Source organism: Anopheles merus, chromosome 3L, assembly GCF_017562075.2.
Source record: "Anopheles merus strain MAF chromosome 3L, AmerM5.1, whole genome shotgun sequence".
NCBI lineage: Eukaryota > Metazoa > Arthropoda > Insecta > Diptera > Culicidae > Anopheles > Anopheles merus.
The window spans coordinates 17,686,977-17,695,901 of NC_054085.1; the positions used below are offsets into that span (position 1 = coordinate 17,686,977).

Genomic DNA, 8,925 nt, shown 5'->3' on the forward strand with positions numbered 1-8,925 from the left:
GTAGATAAACGCGCACGATAATGGGCAAACTGGCAAGGAAAGCAGAGCTAGGACGACTGGGAGGCTGCAAACCGAGCCATTTATATTCACAATCATTGCACATTTTGATAATGGCTCAATACTACAATCGATCATGCTTTTTTTTTTCTTTTCCTTTTCGGTTGCAAGAACCAAAACAAAAAAAAAGAAGATTGCTCTGGAAAAGTGCTCCAAAAGCACTTACTTTAATGGTGTAAAAGAATGGTTTGAATGTGTTCCTTGATACGGAATACAATAAATAAAACGGAAAGCTTTCGCTAAATTGTCGTATAAAAGCTTTAGTCGTTAAAGTTTCATCCTTAAATCATAAGCATTTTTTTTTGAAGAAAAAAGCTCATATATTTCCATTTTGAACGGAAAATCTGGCGCCGAAACTTCCGAATTTACGGCTTTTGGGAACATAACGGCTCACAGGATTGCTTGTTTCTTGCGCAGCTTATCAATGGTTTCTTTCAGCTCGTACGGATGTCATATTATAGGATATTGGCACGATAACAATAATTTACAATCGCTCTAGATCAAAAACTAGCTTTCCAAATTTTAAATTATAAATAAATGAACAGTAAGTGTATATGGGTAAGGCAATTTAATTACAAAAAATCCCTCTTGTATGGAATTTGATGGGACTGTTGAATTAGAACAGAATTCACATTGAAATATTTGTATGGTCTTGAATGAGATAGAAGAAATAGTATTCAAGCGAGCGTTGTGGATGTATACTTCAAAGATAATTTCCTTTCTGAAGTCTTTGCTTATAGTTCATAATGGCACAAGTGTCGTACCTTTACTTACATCGGATATTCAGTTATTAATCGATGACAACTCCTTATCATATCATTGGATCTTTGGATATTTATTATTTTTTCCGTGGAGGCTTTGAACGTTGCAGAAAGCTGTACGTGGGATTTTAAAAAGTCACTTTCTTGAGAGGATTTAAACAATCTCTGTTGAGGAAACTGTTTTGAAAACCTTCATGCTATTGCGAATTGTGCGTGTTTCAATACGAAAAGCACCATAAACCATAATTTTTACCATCCCTCCCATGTGCAAACGCAATCAATGAAAAACATTGATTAAACCCATAAAATTTACCCAGTAATCACACAAGCGCAAAATAAAACCCTCTGCAACAAATTTAACTTCCACGACACGGCGCATATCCCAACCGACCCACTGGCACCCCGAAACACATGTGGAACGCGAACATGTGTGTGCAGCGCAGAATCAAGCAGTAATTAAAAAGCTGCATATTGATTTAACGCATGAAATCGTTCCACTGCCGGTCGCAAACGGGGGGCAACAACAATGCGAATACCGACAATGCAACGGCAGCATCACAGCATTCCCATGCTCCAAGCAGCATGTGTGCGGTGTGTGGAACACCGGAAAACGTGGAACATTGCAATCGCCCATATATCAGCCATTCCTATCGGTCCATTTTCCATCCTTTCCCTACCTTTCCACTACCATTTTCCATCCACCCTTTACACATCACTTGCACTCACTGACACAGTATATATCCGCATTCTGTGTGTTTTTTTTTTTGGTTTTTTATCAATCCGCTACTCCCCATCCGCTTGTTTGAACTCAAGGGCTGTAACAATCGGTTATTGGTGCTCGAAAAAAAAAGCTCGATGGCGCGTTGATTTGGTTCTGTTTCTTCGCCATTTCACCTCTTCACTGATTGGCGCTCGTGTTATATATTTTCCCTCTTGTTTGTGTGCATGTGTTTCTCTTTTTTGTGTAATTATTTTACAAAAGCCTCACAAAGGCCCCGCACCGTGCGAACTCACAGCCACACGCATACAGACATGCACATCCTCTTGCCGGGTTCGTTTCCTATCAACTTTCACCATCACGACAACGATCCGGCTCAATGGTGACGCTCCCGGCATTCCTGTTCATCTATTTGTAGCGTAATTATTCAACCAGCGCTTAACCCCGGCGGCGGCGGCGGCCCGACCCGGTGTAATGCCATATTGTAGTCCCGATTTGGTTCGCCTGTTTTCCAATTATAACTGCCACACACTGTCATGAGCTTACACCGCTATTCGCACACACACACACACACACACACACACACACACACACACACACACACACACACACACACACACACATATGCACACGGGAAACAGTAGCAGCAAAAGGATTCCGCAATTTAATCCGCAGCACAGTTTGACACTTTCTGCACATTGCTAAACACACTTAGTGGATGCCGTTTTGTTGTTGTTGTTGACGTACCTTTTAAAATTAATCCTCTTATCAAACAATTCTTTTTTATCACTTCAAAATTCACCCCCAAAATCTGCTACCAACTGTGCACACGCTTTTACATTGGTTCCGCCCCGTAAGGTTTTTGCTACCAATATGGTGCGACTACCGCTTATCAGACGCTGCCACGCTGCCAAACTCGCCCAGCACCGAAACGCAACTGATCAGAAAAACCCGAAAAAGCACCAACGGGCGCGGGAAAAATCAAACGAATCGGGTGTAGCAAAAAAAAGGAAACGAAAACGAAAAACACACGGCACACGGGGTGTATTCTTCGGGCCGGCGTTGGCACTCACCGAAGGGCGCCGAGGGTAACGCCATCCTCTTTGCGCGTCCAGCCCCGTAGCGCGGGCGCTTTTCCTCCGCCAGTGAAGTGAGTTCCCATTTGTTTTGGTTACTTTGCGTCCTGTTTCAAATGCGGTGCCGTTGTGCCTGCCGGGACGTCGTCTGTTGCTGCCTGCTTGTGGAAATAAGGGGGAGGAGATGGTGTGAAGAGTAGTAGTAGTGATGGGTGGACGTTGAAAATGAACTCTCGAGTGAGCTCCCGAAGCGTTTCGTGACAGGATTCACCCGACCCGGCACGTGGTTGCTGTTCGTTGTTTCGGATCGTTTTTCCGGCCGTTTATGTCTGCGTCAGGTTTGTCTTGCTCGCTCGCTCACCTCGCTTTCTCGCCTGCTTTCACCTGCTGCTGCGTTGCCTTGGTTTGCGTGCCGCTGCTGTAAACTGGGAGAAGGAAATTAAATGCTCATTTTGATGGGAAAATCAAACAGAGTATTGTTTGAATGCCAGGTGGTTTGTTGTTGCTGTTGCATCAACCAGGTTACAAGCACATAGTAGTAGTAGTAGTGCCGCACTGGTTGCGAGTGTTTTTGAAACGGTAGCTACGGAAAGATAAGAAATTGAGACTTTAAGCTTAATTTAAATGGTTTGCTTACCGCATAAAGCACGCTAAGGAAGGGTACACGCGTTGTGAAGAAGGGGAGCAATCCTTTGTCTACTCGTATATTGCTGGTTTTATGATACTTTTGCTTGCATTTCATTACCAAACTGAACCAATTGGGACTAGTTCTACCATATTTTTTAGACAAAAGCTTTATAAGTCACTAAGAGACACTGGTTAAAATTGAAACAACAGGATCTGTGGTTTAGTATTTTAATTTATTTCCTTTTATTTACTTAATTATCATGTTTTACAAACTTTTCAAATCTCGAATCAATGTGTTGTTTGTAATTTGTTAATAATTCCACCAATTAGGAATGGATGCCATCAAAGTTTTTTGTTCTTCAAATTTTTCTAATTTAGCTTTTTGAGTATCGGTTTAAACATCGTTATTCTCTTCTGAACAACGTTTCTGTATGAAACATCAAATAAGATTATTCACAATATAACAACAAAACCAACACATTGTTCCCATTCAATCATCTTTTAAAAGCATAGATTATAATACGAAAATAATTAATAATGATTAATAGAGTACAGAGTTTTTTACTCGATTTCGCAAGCGTAGCAATGTTTAACGCAACTGCAGCATTTGACAAGACAGGTGCATCAGTTGTTTCCGGAACGATATCACGTTTAAACGGGCCACCGCACTTGAATTCGTAAGCGCGGTACACAATGTCACAATTCCACTGTTGCGGATTTCAACTAAAAGTGTATGAACGGATTCAGTGCATTTGGCAGCTTAGGTTGTTTACAAGTTTTTAAGGAACTTTTGAGACATATTCCATCATACTTTTTCGTGTAAATTTTGGAATCACACGGGAAGGACATTTTACGTAATTCTTTACTTCTTGGGGATTACTTCTGAATGTGTGCATTGCTTTGAAAACGTTTATAGGTACTGGTTCAATGATTGATTCAAGCCGCAACACCCTTTGTGTTATTGTATACCGCGCTTGTGATATGCAGTGTGAAGGCCCGTTTACGCGTGATGACGTTCCGAAAACAACTGATGCCCTTGTCGTGTCAAATGCTGTAGTTGTGCTAAACGTTGTTACGCTTGCAAAATCAAGTAAAAAACCCTGTTACTAACATTCTTACACACGAACATTTAATAAGAAAGTAAGCTAATGCACCTCCATTACATTTTAAATAGCTTATAGTTCTTTCCTTCCAGAGTATAATTGAATCAATACTTATTTTTTATTTACTTGCAAACCAGTTTTCCCATTACATACTTTTAAGTTTCAGTATACGAACCCGTGTGACCCGTTTTGAAAGTTTTTCCTTCGTGGTTGCTCCCTCAGACTTAAAAAAAAACGCGAACCGTGCAACGCAAACATGATTGCAAACAAACAGCACGATGCAACTGAACCAACTGGCCACCTGGTTGTGGGTAAGGTGAGCTGCTTCCGAGAAGTGTTGCGCTTTCCATATATATGTGTGTGTATGGATGGTTCTAATTTCCGCACATCAATCTAAATTAATTACGCCCAGTCTTCGGTACATGAACAATTTCTCATTAGTTTACACGCAAGCCACAACGGTTGGGGACGGTAAGCCGGAAGGGGGACGGTCGCTGGTCAGACGACGGCACGACAACGTTTGCCTCCGCACGATTGGGACGATAATTTTCACCCGGGTTTCGAGCGCAGGATTTAATGGCTGGCGGGAGAAGCAAAAAAAAAACACTCCAAAAGCCCGTTGGACGAGGTACTGTAAATCTCGGCGACGCTGGAGCTGGAGCTTTGAACACCTCGCATGCACACCCGTGACGGCCTCCGTCCCCATGACTGCCTGGGTGACAACTTCCTGGGTGTTAAAGCACTCGGAAACGACGGCATACCTTCAGCGACTAATTAATATGATTTACATCGGGCCGATAATTGCAAGCGTGGCCGGAATGGCCGGAAGTTTTGTCCGACACTCGTCACCGTTGTACGGCGTGGCAGCGTGTAATATGGTGGCCGTGTCCATACAGGACAGCGGGTGCGACTCACGACAGTAGAAGTTTTGCAATCAATTATTCAAATCATTATCGATCGCCCATGTGTGTGTGTGTGTCCATGCGGTGGTGTGCCGGCTGCCCTGTCGCCGCTGTGTGGCGATGGGAGGTTTAAAAGGATCGTTTTAAGCATCCATCTATCACACGGACACTCACGAACGCTTCTAATCAAGTGCCTTTCGAGAGTGTGTACAGGTTGCGGGAAGGACCTACTTCAGGCTCCATTTAAAAACCGATCGATCGGTAAACATCATCATCAAATCGTTGCACCACGACAACATCATTTTCGACAAAAAAGAACGGCCCAAGCAATCGAATTGTTTGTGTCGGGGAGCTGGAATTTAAGCGGATTACACACAGTTCATCCTCATGAATATTGCCTAATCCTGTTGCGAATGCTTTCACACACGGAAGGTTTTTTTTTGCTGCTTGCCCACTTTGCTCCCCTTGTTGCTCTCGTCGGCAGAATTGTTCGGACGCACGGGGTCCCGGGAGTGGGCCGTGTACAACACGATAACAGTGGATGCTTCTTCGCACCCACCGCACTGTGCCATGATACGGCTTCGTGTCCGCATCACGTACGCACCGAAGCGTACCACTTGGGAACAACATCTTGAATACCATTTCCGCTTAGCCCAAAAGGCGCCGTTTTCCGAGAACGTTGGGGCCGGCCCCGGTAGGTGTGCAGCACAAAGGATGATTGTGATTATCTTCGCCCCACGGTCCCATGCTTTTGCTGCACAGTGTCTCCTAAGTGTCGCCCACAGTTGTCAGGCCCACGGCCACCTTCTCTAACACGCCCTCGTGGGTAAGCTGCTCTATGGTGGGAGTGTGTGTGTGTGTGTGGGTTTGCCTCCCCCCGAAGAAAGGCGTGCGAAAAAATATGAGCTCATCACGCTATCACCGAGTTCCGACCGGAGGCGTTGGAGGAAGTGTCTGGCTGCCGGGTGTGTGTGTGTACCGGTACGATTTATGTGTTGTATGCTGTCGTGTTTGCTCTTGAGACAGCACAGGGAAAAGAGAGTGTCATTCGCGCTCCTCACCCAACCCGCTGGTGAGTGTAAAATCGTACAAATTAAGACCATTTTCTTGAGGCTGCTAAGCCATGCCTGAAGGAACGCTTGGAGAGGGCCGTTTGTTTTGGCCCTGCCTGCATGGCCGTGCAACCAGCCTTGAAATCTCGGTGAAAATGGAACGCTATCACCCCCTCCGACATTACCGCAGGGAGACGGGGATTGTGGTCCTCTCGAGTTGCATCGCAAAATCTGCGCGTGCAAACACGGTGCATTGGAGCTGCTGGGTGTGTGAAAATAAGGTTGCAGAATGGGATGAATTTTTCATCGCTGCTTTGGTGAAGAGAGCTCTTTGGTGTGGCGGCTGTGTGGGGTAAGGAAGGGAACGGGAGGAGCTAGAGCTTGTATGTGCATGATTTATAAGGTCTGAATGATAGTATAATGAACACTTCAGCAATATGATAGCTTTACCTGGTAGCTAAGCTGTTGGAAAAGGTAATTTGACGTTTAAGGATCGCAGATTTCTGTAAATGCATCATGCTCAAATGAAAACGAAAACTGCATGCGTTTACCGGCTCCTTCAAGTCAGGGTAAAATAAAAAAAAAAACACATTTAAAAATAAAACCGAAACTGAAGACAGACTGTAATTTGAAACGTGTAACTGTTGTTAGTTGTATAAACATAGAAGTGGTTTGCATTTTATTTTTTAAACATAGAATAACATAGCTATCAATAAGTAACGAAAGTTCTTGTTGTTTGGGAGCAAAAACATAAAAGTATAATAAAAACATATTATTTGTTGTAACCGTTCTAGGATTCCACCGAACTGTCAGTTAACCACATCGCGGATAGGACAAAAATAGATAAATAGGGAACGAACGGCGGTTTCTACCTTTTTAGTGAAACGAATTCATCGAGCGAACACAAGCCACGAAACCCGTATAATAAATCTGATTTTTTGGCACCACACCTAAGCCTTAAAAATTTAGCTACCTTTTGTTAGTTTCTAACATTGGGGCCCTTTTCATTTTCGTAGGCTGACAAGTTCGTAGGCTGACATATAGCCTGTCAGCTGTTTGCAATGTATAACAGTTTTCGAGCAGCTACAGTGGCCGGCAAAATAAAGTGGCCACTACATACAATTTTACATGTTTTAATTTTTTTCCGTGAAAAATGAAGTTATTGTACTGGTTTATTTTTTTCAAACATTGTTCTTCACATGCTTAAGAATGCGCAGTACCATAGCATAACAAAAATGAGAAGTTTGCTTCAAGAAAAAATATTTTTTCCAAAATTGATCAAAATCACTGTGCCAAAATAAAGTGCCCACTTTATTCATTCTACAGAAAATATTTTTAAGAACAAATATAACACCAAATTTATAATTTATAAGCATTTCTCTCGCATTCTTTACATGTTCGAGGATCTTTGACGTAATTAATTTTGTTTTTATCTGCACATATTTGGCATTGGTTCTTCGTAAGAGTATTTCAGAGCTTTAACATATTTTGTTTTTCTTAATCACGTCATTTTCACCACATTTGCATTAAAATGTGCACACTAAATCTCGATAAGATTAAAAGTAAGACTAAGTGAGAGCCATTCAAGGAGTTTTATTCGATTTGATTAAAAAAAAATCTTCGTGTATAACTTGAGTCGTCTTCTTGTTGTAACATCAATTTATTTACTAACTCCGTATTTTTCACAGAAAACAGATAAATTCACATAGTATGCTTATATAGGTATTAGCTTTCATTACACCGTCGATTCAAACCATGCTCCCCACTTCTAGTATATGAATCCCCTCCCTGGTCATCACATTGCACTTTTCTAAGTCTAATCTAAGTGAGTATAATATACAGGTAGGCTTATCCCAAGGTGTATGAATTTAGAAGGCTGATTTTTATCGCTTCAGCTTTAAGAGTGTTTAGAGTATTCGTCAAGTCTCCAGAAAGCTTGTTTAAATTAAAGTTATCACCCATCCTGTCAAAAAGTGATATTCAAATTTGATTATAAAAACATACTATGAGACCACATGGACTACATACACTTTGATTTTGGATTCCATCACCAGATCTCTTTAATGCACCTTGGGATAAATGTTAACACCCCCTTGTTTTGCCATTTTTAGAAAAGGTACTCGAATCTAATTCTAGTTTTGAGGCTAGAATAATCTAGACTGTAAATTGCAGGCTAGTTTTGTGTATGGTTTTGTATGGAGTATTTACATGATTTCAGCCTCCAACAGTCAAACACCATACAAAAAGCTGACTAGAATCGTGAAGGGCCTCATTATTGGAATAAAAGCGAAAAATGCATATTAGTTGTTAATAGCGTTTCAAAATCAAATGCTGCAAATTTTGGTAATAAAATTAAATTGCTACTTACTGATAATCTTTTAATCCTCATTTTTATGCTCCTCTGTTTCATTTTAACATTTAAACATTTTAAAACGTAAAAAGCTAGTAAAAGCTAACGTTACAAATTAATTCCATTAACAATGTGTATTAAAACACACTAAAAATCGCAATCATTAATTAACATTTCCATTTATTGCTCCTTAAGCAATACATAGCTACGTACTTCTTTACCATTACTACCTTTACCTTACCTTCTTTACTACTTTACTACTATAGTATTGTCTTTAAT

General features: G+C 41.4%; 1 protein-coding gene across 4 annotated transcripts in view; it reads right to left on the reverse strand.

Annotated features, from left to right (window-relative positions):
• Positions 1-2,468, reverse strand: part of LOC121598410 (protein amalgam-like) — a 72,511-nt gene extending 70,043 nt beyond the window's left edge. Inside the window, exon 1 of one of the 4 annotated variants that reach the window (XM_041925221.1) lies at positions 2,423-2,468. The gene's annotated coding sequence lies outside the window, so the exon portion shown is untranslated. Of the gene's footprint in view, positions 1-2,283 lie in introns of all 4 variants that reach the window. The other 3 variants (XM_041925223.1, XM_041925222.1, XM_041925220.1) reach the window with 3 other exon arrangements.
• Positions 2,469-8,925: the final 6,457 nt, after the last annotated feature.